We start from the raw sequence: 22,393 nt of genomic DNA on the forward strand, positions 1-22,393 counted from the left end.
CAAAGAAGCGGGGCCTAGTAATGAGCAATCTCATTCAGGCAATATCAGAGGGATACAGAGAAGTACGGGTATTCGTAGTCTATAGGTTTTCCATTTAAAGATAAAGGCGATGATTATAAATCGATATGAGAGTTATAATCCGTGATAATAAAAAGCTAATAACATTAATCGCTGTATAAATAGACAGTTCGAGTGACTATCAAAACACAAAATGGCTTTTAAAGTGGGACTAATTGCCTTAACGCTCCTTGTTGGAAGCTTGGGTAAGTTTGTCCGTTTAATCCAAACATAAAAATTGACCTTACACAATAGTTTTTTATTCAACTCTAACTTTCAATAGCGTTACCAATTGTAATTCCAGCTGTTGTATTCGTAAGGGGTGATATCAACATTTAAAAATCACCTCATCTAAATAAAATAATTTTATTTTGGTACAAAAAGGTTGTGGCAATCTTCACACCCTTATATTCTAAACAATGCGAACTTTGCCCATTTTGTTAACACTTGTTCATCATACATACATCTTTTTAATTTTCCATTATGAGCAAACGGGCAAGAGGCTCACCTGATGTTAAGTGATAACGCCGCTCATGGACACTCGCATTGCCAGAAGGCTCGAAAGAGCGTTGCCAGCCTTTCAAGAATTGGTAAGCTCTTTTCTTGAAGACCTTAATTCGAATTGGTTCGGAAATACTTCAGTGGGCAGCTGGTTCTACATAGCGGTAGTGCGCTGCAAAAACTGCCTTAGAAAACGCTCAGTTGAGGAACGACGGACGTCAAGGCAGAATACAAGATAGGATGGTATTTTGTATTCTGCCTTGCCGTCCGATAGTGAAACTAAAAACAAACAAACGAAATAGACCTAAAAACTCCTCTGAACACTCTACATGGTAAATGGCAAACTTACCGTCAGCGCCTCCCCTAGGACTCAATTGCCTCTGCCCACCTATGAGTAGCCCATATCTGCGGTATCTCATTTTTGTTTTCGTTTTTTATCAACAACTGCGGTGTTAAAATATATTTTAAACGCCAAAGACGCTTGACACCGAGAGAAAAGTTATATTTTTTCATAATCATATATAATATATTATATTTAATTATATTTAAAAAATATATAATATATTTGGTTACATAACAACATTTATCTTAGGTTTTATTTGGGGATTGGCAAGACGTAAGGTAATAATAAATACATTAATTGCTAAAACTGTATAATGTTTAATATTTATACCTTAAATATTCATGTATTCATGTATTTGACGGCGCCACTATCAATGTTTTGTAAAACTGATGGCGCCACTATCAATGTTTTGTAAAACAACGTGCAACGGGCGATTAGTCGAACGATCGTACGATGTGTCACTCGATCCCCACTACAGAACCAATATAAAGCAGCGCGCGCGCACAACTCAGGCAGTCGTTCATCGTCTATTGCCCGGTGCACACGTTACGTAATTACCGAGTAGCCTTCGAAATATTTACCTATTGAATTTGTTTATTGAAATCGTGTTGAATTAAGAGACTGAAATTAGAATTGGAATAAATCGATCGAAAGAGATCTTCAAAAAAATCGCTGATAATATGACATCTCGTCAGCCTATTCAGCATGCACCGATAAAAATAGTCAATTATGACCCGGATGAACCTGAATCTGAAATCATCAACTGGTGCACACTCAGCGAAATGATAATTAAACAGAAAAACCTAAAAGGAATCGATTTAATACTTGCCCTAAGACATTCTCTCAAGGGGCGTGCTGCAACCTGTCTGACGAATATCAAACCGGATCAAATATCATGGCCAACGATCAAGGAGATGCTGGTATCAAGATTTCCTAACCCCATGATGACTCAAGACTACTTCGATCAGATCATTAAATTTCAGTTAGATGGCAAAGTGAGCCCTGCTGAAGCGGAATGCGATTATGGCAATTAATTGATAAAATTCCTGAAGTAAATATGCCCGAGAAGGTATGTGTTCACTGGCTTTGCAATCTCTGTGCTGTCTCAGTGCGATGAAAAGTTTCGTCGAGAGTTAAATTCTGTGGTTATAAATAACAAAAGCCAATTATTTCGCACATTATGTGGTTTCACATTAAAGAGACGCAACGAAGACATTGGTTCATCTGATTCGGACACGAAGCGCTTTAGAAACAATACACTATTTCGCGGCAGCAGCCACTTTTGTGGGAGACACGGTCATCGAGGCCTATTTACCGCGACAGAATTAGATTCGTCGCAAGGGACTCTTCAGTGGCAGCCAAGACAGAGCCACGTTTCTCAGCCACTCCGCAGAATCCTCGCCCATCTGTCGCCTGCTACGTGTGTGCCAATCCCGGCCACGTAGCTTCGGTATGTTCCAGCAAGCAGGTTAACGTGTGTACTCGAGCTGCGCATGGACTGATTGAGATAAGTGGTATAAAATTGCCGTTTGTTTTTGATTCCAGTTCGGAATGTAGTTTGATTAAGCAAAGCTATTGCAAGTTTATTAAGGGTGAACAGTTTCATGAACAAATAGCTTTAAAAGGTGTAGGTAGTAATAATGTGATTTCTTTGCTACAAATCAAATGTCAGACTATAGTCCAAAACCTTAATTTTGACATCACTTATCACGCTTTGCCAGATGAGTTTCTCAGTGAAGAAGTTTTATTCGGCCGTGATGTTTTAGAACTAGGGATTTCCGTTTAGATTAGTAATGATAATTTGACTTTTGTTAAGAAAAAGATATCAAACTCTTGTACAACACTCTCGCCATTTCACAAAGGCTCGATTGATACCGACCTCGTAGGATGCGATAAAGAGCGTTTGTTGGGTATACTCAAAAAATACTCCAATAATTTTATACAGACATTGCCAACTACTCGTATTAAAACCGGTGAACTTAAAATCGATCTTATTGACCCTGCTAGGATAGTTCACAGGAGACCATATGGTTTGTCTCCTCTAGAGCTTGATATCGTTCATGAAAAGATTCAAGAAATGTTAGATGCTAATATAATTCGAGAAAGTTCATCCCCATTTTCAAGCCCCATCCTATTAGTAAAAAAGAAAGACGGTAGCGATCAATTGTGTATAGATACAGAGAACTCAACAGCAATACTCGTCCGGATAGCTACCCACTTCCTCTAATCAGTGACCAAAATAATAAATTGCATGGAGCGAATTATTACAGTATTGTGGACATGGCCTCAGGCTTTCACCAGGTAAAGGTCCATGAGGATTCAGTGGAGAAGACTGCTTTTGTAACACCAACAGGAGCTCTCAAACCTAATCCGCGCAAAGTTCAAGCCTTACAAAATGCTCCAAAACCATCCACAGCTAAACGTGCAAAGGCCGTATTGTATGGACTACTGAACATGAGAAAATTCATGGTGAAATAGTTAGACACTTGACAACATAACCAGTACTCAAAATCTTTGATCCATCTTTGCCCATCGAGTTACATACCGATGCCAGCAGTGATGGATATGGGGCTGTCTTAATTAAAAAAAAAAAACTTGACAAGGGATGGTTATCTGTAAAGCAACACCGAGACTCTGAAATTTCAAATTTGATTTCTAAAATACAAGTGAATCAATTCCCCTCTGAAATCGCACACACTTCCACTGTATATTCCTGTGTAGTTTGCAAGTCTTCAAAAGGGTCCATCTGGTGCCCAACAAGTACGCCTGCATCCAATCCCCAAGGTTCCACTCCCATGGCACACTCTCCACTTAGATCTTACAGGAAAACTCAGTGGTAAGAGCGACCGCAAGGAGTATTGTTCCGTCACTATTGATGCATTTACAAAATGTCTTACTGAAGCACACAATGACACTGAATTCCGTTGACGCTATTGAAGCAGTGAAAGACTCTGTAAATTTGTTCGGAGCGCCAAGGAGAATAATAGCCAATCGTGGACGCTCTTACGACAATGCAGATTTCAGGGACTTTTGCAAATATAACAATATTGAGTTACATCTTATCGCTACGGGAGCCTGCAGAGCTAATGGCCAAGTGGAGCGCATTATGCGAACTCTTATGAGCCTACTTACAATAGCTGAAGGTAATTTCGACAGGTCGTGGCAGGAACAGTTAAGTGAGGTCCAAATAGCACTGAATAGTACTCGATGCAGAGTTACTGGCTTCACTTCAATCGAGTTGATGTTTGGAATTCAAGGTAACCCGTTAGGTATTTCCAGAATAGCTGCGAATATTGATAATCCTAGTAGGTTAGATTTGGAAGCGGCACGGTCTAGTGCGTCAGATAATATAAAGAGACTCAGTCTGATGTCATTCGCTTTAACCGGAGTAAAGCCAAAATAAGGCCATTTGCCATTGGAGATTTCGTTTTCGCGAAAAGTGAAGAAAGACATCAAACTAAGTTGGACCCAAAGTATAAAGGCCCCTATAAAATCATTGCTGTCCTAGAAAACGTTAGGTATGAATTGAAGCTTGTTAACGGGTCCAATCGAACGTACAAAGTTGCCCATGAAACCTACGCGAAGTACCCCGTGGTAGGTTTTTTAGAAGTATCCGAAACTTATAATGATCATGCCGTGACGGCGGATGCTAGCCAAAGTAATTTTGTTCATGAAACTGATCGCAATAGTCGTCACTTAGCTATAACTCGTGACGCTGACGATAAACTTTCTGATAGCGACACTATATCTGTTAATAGTAACACTTTGTCGGCTAGTTCACGTACCTTGAGCTAATAGCAATAGTTTAGAGAGTTCATCATCAGAATCACCAGATTCTATCAGCATTGTCACTAATGCCATTGTACACCATGATGAAAGCTAGTAGAAAAAAATATGGGAAATATATTAAAATGATAAAAAAAGTAAAAAAAAGGTAAAAAAAAGAAAAAAAAGAAAGAAGTACTATATCAAAAAATCTAGGAAAGAATCATTGCAGAGAGTCCGGTCCAATGACTCGGCTATAGGGGTTGCATTCTGGTCTAGCCTTTTGGCTATAGAGATTGCAATCCGGTCTAGCATTCGCTACAGGGATATCTGGTCTAGCTAACACAGCTATAGAGATTTCCGGTCTAGCGCAATCTAGTCTCCGGTTATAAAACTGATGAGAGGGATTTATCCAGTCTCCGGTTTTAAAAACTGATGAGAGGTATTTGTCCAGTCTCCGGTTTTAAAACTGATGAGAGGGACTTAAGAGTTCTAGTACGCTGAAGGGGTTGCCGGACCAGCTCATTATTGTAATCGTTCATTATTGAAACTGTTATTAGAAAAATGTGTCAGGATGAACGAACAGTTTTTTTTATCTGTTCCCAGATGCTCAAAGTTCAAGCCTTACAAAATGCTCCAAAACCATCCACAGCTAAACGTGCAAAGGCCGTATTGTATGGACTACTGAACATGAGAAAATTCATGGTGAAATAGTTAGACACTTGACAACATAACCAGTACTCAAAATCTTTGATCCATCTTTGCCCATCGAGTTACATACCGATGCCAGCAGTGATGGATATGGGGCTGTCTTAATTAAAAAAAAAACTTAACAAGGGATGGTTATCTGTAAAGCAACAACGAGACTCTGAAATTTCAAATTTGATTTCTAAAATACAAGTGAATCAATTCCCCTCTGAAATCGCACACACTTCCACTGTATATTCCTGTGTAGTTTGCAAGTCTTTAAAAGGGTCCATCTGGTGCCCAACAAGTACGCCTGCATCCAATCCCCAAGGTTCCACTCCCATGGCACACTCTCCACTTAGATCTTACAGGAAAACTCAGTGGTAAGAGCGACCGCAAGGAGTATTGTTCCGTCACTATTGATGCATTTACAAAATGTCTTACTGAAGCACACAATGACACTGAATTCCGTTGACGCTATTGAAGCAGTGAAAGACTCTGTAAATTTGTTCGGAGCGCCAAGGAGAATAATAGCCGATCGTGGACGCTCTTACGACAATGCAGATTTCAGGGACTTTTGCAAATATAACAATATTGAGTTACATCTTATCGCTACGGGAGCCTGCAGAGCTAATGGCCAAGTGGAGCGCATTATGCGAACTCTTATGAGCCTACTTACAATAGCTGAAGGTAATTTCGACAGGTCGTGGCAGGAACAGTTAAGTGAGGTCCAAATAGCACTGAATAGTACTCGATGCAGAGTTACTGGCTTCACTTCAATCGAGTTGATGTTTGGAATTCAAGGTAACCCGTTAGGTATTTCCAGAATAGCTGCGAATATTGATAATCCTAGTAGGTTAGATTTGGAAGCGGCACGGTCTAGTGCGTCAGATAATATAAAGAGACTCAGTCTGATGTCATTCGCTTTAACCGGAGTAAAGCCAAAATAAGGCCATTTGCCATTGGAGATTTCGTTTTCGCGAAAAGTGAAGAAAGACATCAAACTAAGTTGGACCCAAAGTATAAAGGCCCCTATAAAATCATTGCTGTCCTAGAAAACGATAGGTATGAATTGAAGCTTGTTAACGGGTCCAATCGAACGTACAAAGTTGCCCATGAAACCTACGCGAAGTACCCCGTGGTAGGTTTTTTAGAAGTATCCGAAACTTATAATGATCATGCCGTGACGGCGGATGCTAGCCAAAGTAATTTTGTTCATGAAACTGATCGCAATAGTCGTCACTTAGCTATAACTCGTGACGCTGACGATAAACTTTCTGATAGCGACACTATATCTGTTAATAGTAACACTTTGTCGGCTAGTTCACGTACCTTGAGCTAATAGCAATAGTTTAGAGAGTTCATCATCAGAATCACCAGATTCTATCAGCATTGTCACTAATGCCATTGTACACCATGATGAAAGCTAGTAGAAAAAAATATGGGAAATATATTAAAATGATAAAAAAAGTAAAAAAAAAGGTAAAAAAAAGAAAAAAAAGAAAGAAGTACTATATCAAAAAATGTAGGAAAGAATCATTGCAGAGAGTCCGGTCCAATGACTCGGCTATAGGGGTTGCATTCTGGTCTAGCCTTTTGGCTATAGAGATTGCAATCCGGTCTAGCATTCGCTACAGGGATATCTGGTCTAGCTAACACAGCTATAGAGATTTCCGGTCTAGCGCAATCTAGTCTCCGGTTATAAAACTGATGAGAGGGATTTATCCAGTCTCCGGTTTTAAAAACTGATGAGAGGTATTTGTCCAGTCTCCGGTTTTAAAACTGATGAGAGGGACTTAAGAGTTCTAGTACGCTGAAGGGGTTGCCGGACCAGCTCATTATTGTAATCGTTCATTATTGAAACTGTTATTAGAAAAATGTGTCAGGATGAACGAACAGTTTTTTTTATCTGTTCCCAGATGCCCAAAAGGCGCTCGAGGACGAGCGTATGTCAGTATGGCCGTGACGGCGCCACTATCAATGTTTTGTAAAACAACGTGCAACGGGCGATTAGTCGAACGATCGTACGATGTGTCACTCGATCCCCACTACAGAACCAATATAAAGCAGCGCGCGCGCACAACTCAGCCAGTCGTTCATCGACCATTGCCCGGGGCACACGTTACGTAATTACCGAGTAGCCTTCGAAATATTTACCTATTGAATTTGTTTATTGAAATCGTGTTGAATTAAGAGGCTGAAATTAGAATTGGAATAAATCAAATGATTGGGAGAAAACTTAAATAATAAAGAATACGCAATCGGTCTGCTCAAGTGCACTGCACATGACTAAAGCCTACGACAAGGTACAATATGAAATATTGTTAAATAAACTCTATGGGATAGGTATCCGCGGAAAAACTAACGAATGGTTCAAGTCCTATCTTGAAAACAGAAAACAATTAGTAGAAATAGAACTTTATAATAATGAAACAAAAATTCTCCAAAATTACCGCTCTAACAGTAAAACAATAAAAGCCTCAATACCACAAGGAAGCGTTATTGTTTCCACCCCCGTCAAAAAAAGCCACTTTCTCTAAATTTCTCTTTTAGTAACCACACAATAGAACAAGTTTTCATTACTAGGTATTAAGAGCTTCATGTATGAATTTATATACTGCTAAAGTTGTTGACCTGTTTTTTCGAAAACCATTTTGACATTCATTGAATATCCCATATTTCTCGCAGAAGGCGTACACCCGATTACACATTGTTTTCTCAAATATCTTTGATGCAGTCGGTAATAGAGCTATTGGACGATAATTATTGGGGTCTGTTTTATCGTTTTTCTTATGTAAGGGCTTCACTATTGCTATTTTGAGTTGAACAGGAAAAACACCTTCCTCGTAGGATTGATTTATCAATTTGTAGAATGGTAGAATGAGTTCGTCTGCACATTTCCTAAGTAATTTTGGTGGGAGTTCGTCAATACCGTGGCTATTTTTGTTTTTAAGATTTTTTATTAAAATATTTATTTCATAAGGGTCTACAGGTCTGAGAAACATTGTGTTTTCGGAAGGAGTAAGTACGGGATTACATTTTGGTCTACTTGTTTGTATTTGGCTTTCTTCGCCGATAGATGCAAAAAAGTTGTTGAAAATGTTAGCTACTTGTTTGGGTTCGGAAATTATTTTATTATTTGTTTGTAGTTTTAGATTATTTCGCTCTTTTTTTAATGTTTTATTGGTGCATTCATTAATTATACTCCACATTGTTTTGACTTTATTATTGGATTTGTTCATTTTGTTAATGTATTGTAGTTTTTTTGCCGTATTTACAACTTTTTTTAAACATTTTTTTCATATTTTTTATAATAGTTTTGCATTTATTTTTATTTTTGCAGGATATTTTTATGCTTTTCGTCAACCAATGTTTCTTATGAATATTTTTTATTTTTATTCTTCGTATTGGTATGCTTTTATTTAGTACATTCATAAGCGTATCTTGAAATGCTTTATAGTTATTGTTAATATTATGATCTGTTGTTATAATATTGTTCCAATCTACAGTAATTAACGCGGACTTAAATTTTAATGTTTCCATCGCTAAATGATCTTTTATATGTGTAGAATGTTTCATGTGTGGTGGACATTTTTGGTATGGTTGCGTTATGATCGGAAAAACCCAAATCTTCTACAGTTGTGGATGTTTTATTTGGGTGAAAGTTAGTGAATATTAAGTCTAAGCATGTTGATGTGGTTTGAGTAGTACGTGTGGGTTTTTTTACATGTTAGTAGTAGGGATTCCCGGCGACTGCCTCACGTCAAAGTTCCCCAAAAACGTAAAAATCATGGTTGGCAAACCTAAAAAAAAAAAAAAAAAAAGTTTGTACTCTACCCCCACTAAACAGGCCGTGTGGAGTCGAATGCACTCACTCCTGAAGTGATAGCTCTAACCGTTCCAGAGATAGCTTTCCCAAAACCCTTGCTAATTACTTACTAATCACCACCTTATCAGCTACGAATGCATCGTTATCTACTTTCCTACATTCACTAACCCGATCTATGGCTCTAAAAGAAGAATAGAATAAACTATGTCTAACCTAACCTAACCTACGGGTCTAAGCAAACAACAATAAATATACCTTACCTACATTAACACCATTATCTATAATAAAATTAGATGTAAGGGTTACATATTTAAATAAAACATTTTTATTCCAGGTATTATTATTTTATTTATATGTCCATTATATTTCTATATAAATTTACTAGCACCGTATCATTGTTCTCTGAGTCACACGTAAAATTTCTAAGGAAGTCTTCTAATCTCATCCCCCTGAACTTGTAATATATGTATACCAAACAGTACTCTCCGCACACCGCCGATAGGTAATCCTGAACCGTAAGGCTATTGTATCTCCACATGCAACAATTCCTCCTTAAAAATCCTTCTATTGCTTCAATAGGTTTACGTCCAAACGAATCAAAGTATTCCCCAACTCTTTCAACGTTTATATGAATAGCCACCCAATGAGACCCCGGCTGTGAATCAGGGTCAAGATTGCATATGATAAGTGCTGGCACCTGAGCATACATCGGCAATCGATTTGAAGGATATACGTTGCTCTGGAGGCTGGGATGTATTCTACGAAGACTCATTTGCACTTCTAGTGTGTTCATACTTTAATATGCGTTTACTCCCCAACTCTTTCACTCTTTTACTGACTACATTTATTACTATCAATTCATATTTGTACCAATGTATTTAAACACACATAATATGATCTCAACATAAGTAATGAGTCTCTTTGTAAAAAAAAGTAATGAAGGTAAATAAAAACCATGTCATATTCGATTACATTATATTTTATTATTCTTAATATCATAATAATTACATAAGTGATTGCTTAACTACTATAATCCACACATACATTTCTGTTCTTATCTATTTCTATAATATTTGAAAACTCTGCGTAAACTACACAGTTAATTGTTTCAGCCAATGCGCTCTCGAATCTTACTTCCATTCTTACACTACCATGGCGTACAAGATTCCAATGCACATTAGAGTTAGCCGACAAGTCAGGTGTTAAATCAAAAGCTAGTAAACAGTACCCATTTGAATATTGCTCCCTCGATATTCCATTACCTTCGTTAAGAAAATGTATACCGGTGCCTGAGTACAGGGTGTGGTATGCGCTAGTAAATACATCGTTTGGAAATGATGGTTGTAACGCTTTTGAAGGTATCTGTTGACCATCTATATATAGGCTAAATGAGCAAATACCAAAATTTTCAAAGTTGAAAGGATTTTTACCATAACTACCGTTGAATGCTGTATTATTCACAAAACCTATAATACATCTCTTAGGAACCTGTCCTAAAAATATATTGTCCAGTGTTTTACCCTGCACACCAGATGGTATGGTCAGGACTTTCACTTCACCTCTTGTTATAGGATATTTAGCCGTAGTAGTGGCAAGAACCTTTTGATGAGCTATTAGTATTGATGGATTAATTTTTGCTCTGCGTATTATTAAAGTTGCATCTGTTATACAGACTTTGTACTTATTATCTGCATTCTGTGACATGAGGTTAAATGTTTCTCTCGATCTAACTAATTTTATAGATAATTCGACCCCGTTAATGAGGAATTTATCTTGATTGAATATATCAGGTAAAGTAGTTTTTTTACTTATGTATATGATATTTTCATGATCTTGCACGGAGAACATAGTAGAGGGATATTGAAACTCAACTATACCTACCATCCATTCTCCTTCTAATGTAATGGCTTTAGGTAGTTTTGTAGAAAAATTTGATGTCATATTTCCCGGGAAATATTGTGTGGAACTATTGCTGAGTAAAGTTAAATAGAAACTTTCCTTCATTGTAGATTTTTAATATTCGACAGTAAGACCCAAGAATTAAATTTGTTAGGATATCCTTTCCATTTAACTAATACTTCCTTTCTAATACCGCTTTTACGTGATCTGATGATTTTATCAATTTTATATTCGGAAGTGGGGGAAAAAGTTATTTTTTGTAGTTCTTTCTCATAAAAAGTTCCTGTTATTGATTCATTTTCTAAATCGTTTAAAGTGTATACAACCCAAGGGGAACGATCTATAATGGAAGTAATGATAAAAAATTCATTACTCCAATTACTTTCATAACCTTTTTGAAAAACATGTTTGTATTTTGTAATTCTTACATAGTCACCAACGTTAAACTTAGGTACTTTGTTTAAACTTGAAATATAAGTCTTTTCATCATAATATAAATTCCGCCAAACTTCCATAATGTTTTCCATTTTAACATCACATGGTCTCATCTTGATACTAGAGTGCACACTGTGATTATAAGAACAAACCAAATCTTGTAAAATATCTGTATAGCGATAAGTATTCTTATGTGTAAAATAACGCCACATTTTCATTTTCAATGTTCTCTGAAATCGTTCTACTATACTTGCCTTTATATCTGGATTATTTGTAGTGTAATAATTTATATTTTTACGTTTTAAATAAGTTTGGACATCCTTAGATACAAATTCCGTACCCTTATCTGATTGAATATGTCTAGGAACAGTTTTAGCTTCATCAAAGATGCTAGTAAAACACGTTTTTATTGTGCATGAATCCTTCTTTTTCATGGCTCTAACATAAGCATACTTACTAAAGGCGTCAATAACACACAAAATATATTTATATCCATCATTATATTGTATGTAAGTTCTTAAATCACTTAAATCAGCTTGCCACAATTCATTAATATTTGATAAAATATATTTATTACGCGGGAATTTTTTTATAACCGGTTTATGTAATGTATATGTTTCTTGAGACTGCAACCATTTCGAAACATCACTTTTTGAGATTTTTCCATTCATTGCCTTTGTTAACTTATTGACACTGCTGTAACCGGCTGGATGTGATATATCATAATAGATGCGATGTAACTCTAATACGGGGTCCATTTCTCCCAATCACTTTTGTTTCTCAATTTGTTGATGTGTTTAGATTGTGTTGGAGTTGAAGAAACCACAGGTGGTGATTCTTGAATCAATGTTTTATCTTTACTATTAAGGTCAGATATATATTTGATTCTTTTCAGATTACCAATGTATGTTAGCGGTGTATTTATATCATTTAAAAACTTGGCGAATATTTCCCAACCGATTGGATCGGATCTCTTCGAGGGTCGTAAGATGTCATTCACTAAATCTATAATATTACTCCCTGGTATCTCTTGTCCACTAATGAAAACTGTTCCAATTTTATTCCATTGCAATTGATCTGTTTTATTTACTATTGTATCCATCAATAATTCACCCCTCCTCATATAAGTTTTAGGAATTAATTTTAATATTTCTTTTGGTTGTAACCCATATGCGATGTCTTCACCCGTTGGGGGTTGTTTAACATTTAGCATTTTTTCATTTTCACTAGTAGTTATATTATTGATGTTACGGTTTTCGTTAGTATTATCATTTATTACCTTTTCAGTTATTGTTATTTCTTGAGGTTGACGTTCTTCCATGGAGTAATGTAAGTATCTTTGTAAAATTTGTAGATAAAGCGCCCATTTTTCGCGATCATCCAATTTACTTGATATAATTTTTTCCATTTCTAAATCCAATCTACTTTGCGGTGTTGCTTTATTTTCATTGTGATATTTCAGTTTATCAATAAAGTCTTGCTCAACAAGAAGCATTTTTTTTGTGTTCATTGTGATTTATTAAAACAACTTACAAGGGTGCTTAGAATTGTACCCAAAATTATTGGAAGAAAGGACCCTCCTTTTTGTATTAATATATTTTTCCTGTATTCAAAACTTTTTCCCTTACTGATCAGATTACGTAAGAGATTTTTAACTTTTTTTAATTTTGTTTTTGTATTCTCTTTTAAAGGTACTTTTCCTTGTAAAACATTGTGAATACATTTACATAGACAGTTAATTTCTTGATTATTACAAGACTTCAATAATATCCTACGATGTTTGGGTTTTAATTTATGTAAAGCTGATAACAATTCCTTATGCGTTGTTATTCGTTGATACATGGCTCATTACTGACTTAGAGTGGCTGTTTACAAAGATATACCTTTTCATAGGAACATATATTGTACAAAAATTACTAGATTCAAATATTTTAGATTTTATGCGGCGAGCATCATCAGTGTTTTGTTTCAAATCAATCATTAAATAACCATGAGCTTCTTTAGTAGCATCGGTATATGAATCTTCAATAAACTTGGTATCTTCCGGTGAAACTTGTCTAGCTAGAAATCGTATTTGTGTTTTGTCACGGGGATTTTTAAAATATATAATATAACTTGAATTAAGTGAAATGTCGCGCTGTCCTCTTCCTTGATGAAATAAGTTTTGGGTTATGTAAAAAACACTCAAATTTCTATGGTGACTACCTTTTGTAAATATATCAACAACTCGACCATCAGATTCCCTCATTAAGTCATCTATTATAATCAAATGTGGATTTTTACCATCAAACATATGCAATTCCGGTAGTCCTTGGTGGTAATTTACTCCGGGTATATTATATAGCGGCTGCATTTCATCATAACACCATGTTATTTCTAAAAAAATCTCATTACATATACTACTTTTATGCTTAATGAAATTTACAACAAAGTTAGATTTTCCACACCCACTAGGTCCTGCTACGATGGCAGCAAAGGGATGAATAAAATGAATCATTATTTTTTGACTTCTGTCTTCTTCAGGGAAAGGAATAAAACTAAGTTGATATTTTAAAAACAATTTATTTATATGAAATATACAAAAAATGTAAGTGTTATATCACAATATTAATGTACACGTTTATACTTTATACATGTACAAAACAAATTTATTTTACATAAAAATTTACAATTTGTTATATTTACAATAATGATTAACTTAATTACATACTATTGATTTGGTAATGACCTATAGGTAACGTATCGATTTTGTTTCGTAAAATGTACCGCTTAGTGTCATACACACCATATTTATTTCCTGTGTAAAAATTGTATGTTTTAATGATCTAAACCGATACATTTTACAATGCTGTACGTTTTTATTAAACAAACACGACTTATAATTATCCAACGTTAATTTTTTAGTGACACATTTGTTAACACCCTTCGCCTTAGTAATAATTTTATCATCTACCTGTAATGCATAAATTTTTGATCGCAAACCCACAAATTCTGTAAAGATTTTACCACAATTTTCATCTTTAAAATAACCTAATTTTTTCTTATTTACTTGAGGAAAATTAAAAACATTGTTTGGATCATAATCTGATGTATCGAAATGTGTACAAATGTCTGGCTTTATATCATTATAAAAGTTACTAGTAAATATTTGATAAATGAGACTGTCAGTATCTGTATACAGTAGTTTCAGATTTGAAGTAAATTTCTCTTTCATGTAATTATAATGGAAATCATACATCAGCGTTTTAGATATATCTAATATACAAAATCCGAGATAAATAGGTTTATTATAAATTAACAATACTAAATCTTTCTACAAGTATCGGGTTATATAGACTGGTAATGGATATCATTATCTAGTTACGATATTCAACTCGACTGCATGTTTGAACAAGTATCCATACCTATCAGTAAAATGTGCATAATAAATACTAAGGGCACTCTAAATACCCTTTGCAATCTTAATGGTCATTGCATTTTTAAAATATTTTTGAAATAGATAAGAACAGAAATGTGTGTATCTAGTAGTTTAGCAACCACATATACGTATAATTATTATAATATTAAGAACAATAAAATATATTTACGAATATGAAAATATAAACGAATAACCTTATCAGGTTTTTATTAACCTTCATTACTTTTGAAGTATATTTTAGGACAGGTTCCTAAGAGATGTATTATAGGTTTTGTGAATAATACAGCATTCAACGGTAGTTATGGTAAAAATCCTTTCAACTTTGAAAATTTTGGTATTTGCTCATTTAGCCTATATATAGATGGTCAACAGATACCTTCAAAAGCGTTACAACCATCATTTCCAAACGATGTATTTACTAGCGCATACCACACCCTGTACTCAGGCACCGGTATACATTTTCTTAACGAAGGTAATGGAATATCGAGGGAGCAATATTCAAATGGGTACTGTTTACTAGCTTTTGATTTAACACCTGACTTGTCGGCTAACTCTAATGTGCATTGGAATCTTGTACGCCATGGTAGTGTAAGAATGGAAGTAAGATTCGAGAGCGCATTGGCTGAAACAATTAACTGTGTAGTTTACGCAGAGTTTTCAAATATTATAGAAATAGATAAGAACAGAAATGTATGTGTGGATTATAGTAGTTAAGCAATCACTTATGTAATTATTATGATATTAAGAATAATAAAATATAATGTAATCGAATATGACATGGTTTTTATTTACCTTCATTACTTTTTTTTACAAAGAGACTCATTACTTATGTTGAGATCATATTATGTGTGTTTAAATACATTGGTACAAATATGAATTGATAGTAATAAATGTAGTCAGTAAAAGAGTGAAAGAGTAGGGGAGTAAACGCGTATTAAAGTATGAACACACTAGAAGTGCAAATGAGTCTTCGTAGAATACATCCCAGCCTCCAGAGCAACGTATATCCTTCAAATCGATTGCCGATGTATGCTCAGGTGCCAGCACTTATCATATGCAATCTTGACCCTGATTCACAGCCGGGGTCTCATTGGGTGGCTATTCATATAAACGTTGAAAGAGTTGGGGAATACTTTGATTCGTTTGGACGTAAACCTATTGAAGCAATAGAAGGATTTTTAAGGAGGAATTGTTGCATGTGGAGATACAATAGCCTTACGGTTCAGGATTACCTATCGGCGGTGTGCGGAGAGTACTGTTTGGTATACATATATTACAAGTTCAGGGGGATGAGATTAGAAGACTTCCTTAGAAATTTTACGTGTGACTCAGAGAACAATGATACGGTGCTAGTAAATTTGTATAGAAATATAATGGACATATAAATAAAATAATAATACCTGGAATAAAAATCTAATTTTATTATAGATAATGGTGTTAATGTAGGTAAGGTATATTTATTGTTGTTTGCTTAGACCCGTAGGTTAGGTTAGGTTAGACATAGTTTATTCTATTTTTCTTTTAGAGCCATAGATCGGGTTAGTGAATGTAGGAAAGTAGATAACGATGCATTCGTAGCTGATAAGGTGGTGATTAGTAAGTAATTAGCAAGGGTTTTGGGAAAGCTATCTCTGGAACGGTTAGAGCTATCACTTCAGGAGTGAGTGCATTCGACTCCACACGGCCTGTTTAGTGGGGGTAGAGTACAAACTTTTTTTTTTTTTTTTTTAGGTTTGGCCAACCATGATTTTTACGTTTTTGGGGAACTTTGACGTGAGGCAGTCGCCGGGAATCCCTACTACTCATGTTGAGTATATTTAAATTCTAACATTAAATCTAGGAATTGACTAGTTTTTATATTGGTATCTAATATGTTTATGTTGAGATCTCCGCCTATAATTACATTACATTTGGAATACTTAGTGTTTATGTAATTCAAGATAATATTTAATTAACTATGAAATATAACTTCTCTCTTATTCCAATAAATCGTTAATAATAATATATTTTCCATTAATTCTATTGCACATAATTCTAGTATGTAATCTATGGACATATTGGTAATATCGTTTCTTACAATATACTCGAAATGGTCTTGGAGTAGGATGCAGACGCCACCACCTCCGCGCGTACTTCGACAGTATGATGCTGCGATGTTATATCCGCTGAATTGAATCATACTGAGTTTTTCCTTTGTTAACCATGTCTCTGATATACATATTGCGTTGAAAATAGGGGTTTCTTCAATGAATGCTTCTAAAATGTGTTGTTTATTGTTAATACTTTGAATGTTCTGGAACAAAACTTTAAATTGTTGGCCTTTGTTTGCGAAAGGAATGGTTGTCAGTAGACATGTAGTGTGATGTTTTATTTGGTTGGTACATGCTGTTTACTATATTTTGCGAAATGTTGAAGGTGTCTTCTTTCTCATTATTATTGTTCTGTTTGTTTTCTCTATTATTTATAACTTTCCCTTCGATATATAATTGGTTATTCCACTCACTGAATCCATTCACTGAATGTAAGCCTTTCTTCCTAGCCTTCATCATTTCTTCTCGCAATTGCTGTCTTTCTTTTCGTGTATTTTCATCTAAATATTCAGATAGAGATATTCTTGTTTCTTGGAAGTAATGGCTGTTTTTTAATATATATTTTACCATTCTTTTACTTATAAGTTCTATAACAAGTGGTCGTGTCCTCGCAGTGTTTCTGCCTACTCTGTACGTGTTTTCTATATAGCCCGTTAAGTCTACTTGTAAGATATCATGAAACATGGCAATTAGCCTGTCGTGGAGAATAGGTTCTGGTTCTTTTGAGTATTCAGCAAAGCCGTAGATGACAATTTTCTTTAAATTACTTTCCATGCATTGGATTACGGGAGCAGCGGAAGTATTATGTTTTAAATTCGATATTTCTTATTTTAGTTTTTCATTTTCTCTTAACAAGTTTTCTATTTTTGTGTTGACTTTTTCTAGTTCCTGTTTTCTTTGATCGTTTTGTTTAGATAGATAATTTGTTTTTAGTTCAAAATCTTCTGTTAGCTTTGAAATAGCCTTATTTATTTCTATTTGAATTGTACTCCGCAAATCGGATATTATAGATTCGTTATTTTCTTTCAGACGTATCATTATCATTTCGCTTAAACTTTGCAGTGTTAGTTCGGTTTGCATATGGTTATCGGCATTTTTTTCAGAAGTTTGGAGTGTGTCGCCTAATAGACTGAGGTCTTCAAAACTTGTATCATAATTATTGGACTGTGTGTTTGGTTTTCTTATTGTGATGTTGTTTTCTTCGCAAGGTGAAGTCACTTGTTGTGTTATAATACTCTGTGATCGTATAGGGGTATCGGTGTTACTAAATTTAGGCATTACACAACGGCAATCTTGGCATTTCCATGATGTTTTCTGGTCCAAGTTCATAGTGGTTTTAAAAAGTTCTCGGGGAATATTTGCACATTCCAAATCATATCCGTAATTACATAGAATACAAATAAGATGTTCATTGGTAGAAAGTTCTCGTGTACATCCAGCGCATTTTTGCTCAATTTTATTTGCAATTTTTACGAGTGCTGCCATCTTGTGGGGAGTAGTGTAACTTCTTATTTCACTGTCCTTAGTTTGTTAACTCTGATAATAGATGGCGCTGTTTCGTGTTTTATTACGAGTAATGCGGGTTATTTATATAGTTTTTAAGAAGGTAATTTTAAATAAGTATATATTAGGAACTTTGATTTATCACTATCGCATCGTAATTAGTCCAACACATATATTTTGATTAACTTTCCGTTTCTTTCAACTTCATTTAGAATTGCACTGATAATTTTTTAAAATTTGAATTTTGTTCGTTGAAACTTTTATCACTATTTTCTTCCAGAATGTTTTATATAAAGTCTGTACTCCAACTTGTATCACTGCAGGTTACAGTTTGACACAGTTTTAGTAACTTTTTAGAACTTTTTTCTCACTTTGACTATTTTTAAAAACTTTTTTAACGCGGAGCCGATGTTGTTTGCGGGTACTTATTTACTTTCTTTATATATTTGCAGCAAAACCAGCTAAAGAAGATGACATGTCCATCTTCTTTGACCATACAGACCCCGATGCACGCATTGTCGGTGGAACTGTTGCCGGAACTGTCCCGTGGATGGTGGTGTTAACCAACGGATGGCTAGTCAGAAATTTATGGTGTGGAGCCTCTATCATCAGACAGACATTTGCTCACAGCCGCCCATTGTATTGATGGAGTATTTATCTTGGGTGGTTTGAGCAGGTATGTCAAGTTACTTTTTAGCTGACGATTACCACAGCTTAAAATATATTATTAAACATTATTTAATTAGGGTAATACAAGTGAAATAGACGTTTTGTATGGGAGGAACGAAAAGTTGATTTTTTATATACAATATATTTAATTAATCAAAGTATGTGCCATTGCTATCTATCTACTTTTTTCATCTTATAGGTAGTTCATTGATACCTTTACTAAAAAAAAACCATTCGGTTACAAAATTTCGAAAAGAAAAGGTAATTTGTTGGAGCAAGGCCTGGGAGTACAACATTCTTAGACAGACAGACATCCTTAGACTTACAACTTACTTACTACCATTTTGTTGTGCAGTGTGTGGTCTAGCATTTTCGTGAAGCAACAGTGGCCTAGAGCAATTGACTCTAGCCTTGGTTGTCTAGCAGCTAGTTTTTCCACTATGGTTTGCGTTTGCTGACAATAGACATTTGCCGTAATTGTCAGGTTTGATATAAGATTGAACGACCCGAGTACTAGTCCACCAAACGCTCACAAAAAACCTTTTCGGAGTCAATTTTTACTTGGGGCACGATATAGCTGCTGCACGGCTGGGTTCAGTCCAATGGCATCGCAATCGATGAGCGCTTCCGATTATATCGATTAATAATAAAATCCCTTAATTGTTGTGCCGTTTAAGTAATGTAATGCAACAGTCGAAGATTTGTCGATTTGCTTCATATTCGTGAGGTACCCTTTCAAGGTTTTTGTCCTTCCTAATTTGCTTCAAGTGGATAAATACAGTATTTATCACTAACAAAGCAGCTAACTCAGACGTAGTTTTAGATAAATACGGAATATTTCAACAGCCTTCAATTCTTCGTAAATAATGCGATATTTCATGTTTTCCATTTTATAAATAGAGTGATGTAAAGAAAAAAAATAAAGGGGGAAAGTAAAATGAATCATGGTTTTCAAAAAATAAATGCACGAGTAAATAGCTATAAAACATTAAATTTGGAATTCTAAACAAAAGACTAGATATTTGACACCAAGAGTGGCCAGTACCTTGGAGAAAACGTCAATTTCATATGTACCAATTAATTTCACCTAATTAATTAAAAAAGAATTCAATGACTATTTTTTTTATAGATCTCTTCGTGCTACAGTCGGCACAAATCGTTGGAACAGCGGAGGAGTGCACTACGACTTTGCTAGGAACATCACCCACCCTAACTACGTCTACGAAACTATCAAGAACGACATTGGGATACTCATAACCAGAAATGCAATACACTTCACAGATACTATTTCCCCTGTGACCTTAAGCTTTGATGTGGTTGGCGATGGAGTCGCAACTACTGTCAATGGATGGGGAAGAATACGGGTAATGCTTTTGCTCTTAGCTCTGTAGCGACACCTACAATCTGCGGTTACAATGAATGCAGTGATGTTATGACGTCATGTTATGCCCTGAATCGCACTAACAAAGTACCTATTTCCATTCGCTGAGTAACATCTCGATATGAACCAATTAGGGGTTCGGTCCAGCCCATGGGTCATAGCCATCTTCTTCTTCAGGGTCTTCCTTTACTTTGGAGGAACAGTGCACTTTCCTTTTACTTTAATTATCAAATAAACAAAAGATTTCATTTTAATCTAGTATATAAGTTAATCGCAGAATCGTACCCGACTTTCAACTCGACTATCGCATTCAACAACTTATTAAATTTAAATTTAGGCTGGAGGTGCTGCATCTGCTCAGCTTCTGGAACTACAAGCCGCCACTATCAATGGTCTCGTCTGTATGATTGAAGTTCCACGAGTCGCTGCCGAGATTGACAAATCATCGCCTCCACCACCAGTGGAGCCCCACATTGAAATCTGTACCCACCACTCTGTCGGTCATGGAACTTGCAACGTAAGTTTTTTTATTGAAAACAAAGCTGAATTTATACCAATATTTTAGATATATTATGGTAAATTGTATATTTTTACATAGCATTGCTGAAAGAAGTAGTATTAACTGGTGAAATAATAGTTGTTTTCTTGTCTTTCTGGTCTACGTATAGTATTTTATTAATTTTAAACAGTTTTAATGTAATGTAATTTTCGATCGACCGTATGAATATGGAAAGTTCTAGTCTGTAATAGGACTGATACTTTGGTTACTAGGCATAGTAATAATATTAGTCCTAAATCTAAATAATCTAAAGTTTTTTTTGCAGGGTGACTCGGGCAGTCCACTTGTAAGGAGCGACACCAGAGAACAGATAGGAATCGTATCTTGGGGAATTCCGTGCGCACACGGTGCTCCAGACATATTCGTAAGGATCAGTGCATACAAAGCCTGGCTCGAAGCTTCCATTCTGTAATATGAACTTCAGGAAATAAAAAATAATGTATAAGGTAAACTTTATTTCATTCCCAATTATCCTTAAGATTACCAAATTTTACATACATATATAATTTAATCTACTAGATAATAGATTGCCTAGATTAATATATACGAAGAGCTTCCATAGGCGTACCTACAGTACATATATTATGGTAGTGACATAACGTAAAGTCTTTTTTATTTGTAAAACTGAAAGCTTAGATAATAACTAATCAGTAAGCCATGTCCTTCCAGTAGATAAATTATTTCATTACCGTTTTCCATGCTGTGAATAACAAGTAATAATCTTTGGTCATAGTGTGAGTATAAACAAATGACATGCTTACGATTTCGACTAAATTTAAGGAGAGAATATTGTATTTCGTGTGATATGAAATATTTTGTACGCTTAAAATTTATATCAGTAGGTTTATAGTAGTAGATGATAAAGTAAACCATCAGTAATTAATTAAAGATAATATTAATTTTTGTATAAAACGAATATCCATGCGGTAACATAAAAAAATATAAAATGGCATTCAAAGTGGATTTTTTTTATCTTTGTACTTGTTGGAAGCTTTAGTAATTATTAAACCATGGTTGATGTTCGTAAATAGACACTGATTAGCAACACTTTTAATGTATTATTATCATCAAAACTTTTCCAATATAATTTCCATACAATGAAATATCGTGTCAATTACGTAGAAGTAATTAATAATAAGCTTTATTAAACCAAATAAAGTGGTATACTATATATTATATTTCCTGCAAGTTCTTATGTAATGTCCATTTTCTTTAATCACCTAAATCCAGGCGAGTTGGCTGGCACTGTTTGATGAA

The 22,393-nt window shown here is 35.1% G+C and overlaps 1 pseudogene; it reads left to right on the plus strand.

The window, feature by feature from the left end:
- The first annotated feature begins 211 nt into the window (after positions 1 to 211).
- LOC123706808 lies at positions 212 to 21,575 on the plus strand (annotated as a pseudogene).
- The last annotated feature ends 818 nt before the right edge of the window (positions 21,576 to 22,393 follow it).

This window comes from Pieris brassicae, chromosome 1 (genome assembly GCF_905147105.1).
Source record: "Pieris brassicae chromosome 1, ilPieBrab1.1, whole genome shotgun sequence".
Taxonomy (NCBI): domain Eukaryota; kingdom Metazoa; phylum Arthropoda; class Insecta; order Lepidoptera; family Pieridae; genus Pieris; species Pieris brassicae.